Source organism: Monopterus albus, unplaced genomic scaffold (genome assembly GCF_001952655.1).
Source record: "Monopterus albus unplaced genomic scaffold, M_albus_1.0 scaffold38.1, whole genome shotgun sequence".
In the NCBI taxonomy this organism is placed as follows: domain Eukaryota; kingdom Metazoa; phylum Chordata; class Actinopteri; order Synbranchiformes; family Synbranchidae; genus Monopterus; species Monopterus albus.
The window spans coordinates 191,176-191,809 of NW_018127918.1; the positions used below are offsets into that span (position 1 = coordinate 191,176).

At 49.7% G+C, this 634-nt stretch overlaps 1 protein-coding gene across 3 annotated transcripts in view; it reads left to right on the top strand.

Moving 5' to 3' along the window:
* Positions 1-634, top strand: part of LOC109959275 (transcriptional coactivator YAP1-like) — a 14,228-nt gene that overhangs the window by 9,152 nt on the left and 4,442 nt on the right. The gene's annotated exons all lie outside the window — the stretch shown is intronic.

Sequence of the window (634 nt, forward strand, 5' to 3'; positions counted from 1 at the left end):
AGATATCAACTGTGTGAGCAACTTACTGTCAGTCTCCCTCGGATTGGGGCGCCACACAAGATCTCACCTCGTGGGGTACCACTGATGATAAGAAAGGTGAGGAATCAGCCCAGAACTACAAGGGAGTAGCTGGTCAATGACATGAAGAGAGCTGGGACCACAGTTTCAAAGGTCACTGTCGGTAGAACACTACGCCGTCATGGTTTCAAATCATGCATTGCACGGAAGGTTCCCCTGCTCAAGTCATCACATGTCCAGGCCCGTCTGAAGTTTGCCAAAGACCATCTGGATGATCCAGAGGAGGCATGGGAGAAAGTCATGTGGTCAGATGAGACCAAAGTAGAACCTTTTGGTCTAAACGTCACTCGTCGTGTTTGGAGGAAAAAGAAGGATGAGTTGCATCCCAAGAACACCATCCCTACTGTGAAGCATGGGGGTGGTAACATCATGCTTTGGGGGTGCTTTTCTGCGAAGGGGACAGGACGTCTGCACTATATTAAGGAGAGGATGAATGGGGCCATTTATGGTGAGATTTTGAGCAACAACCTCCTTCCCTCACCCAGAGCATTGAAGATGGGTCATGGCTGGGTCTTCCAACATGACAACAACCCGAAGCACACAGCCAGGATAACCA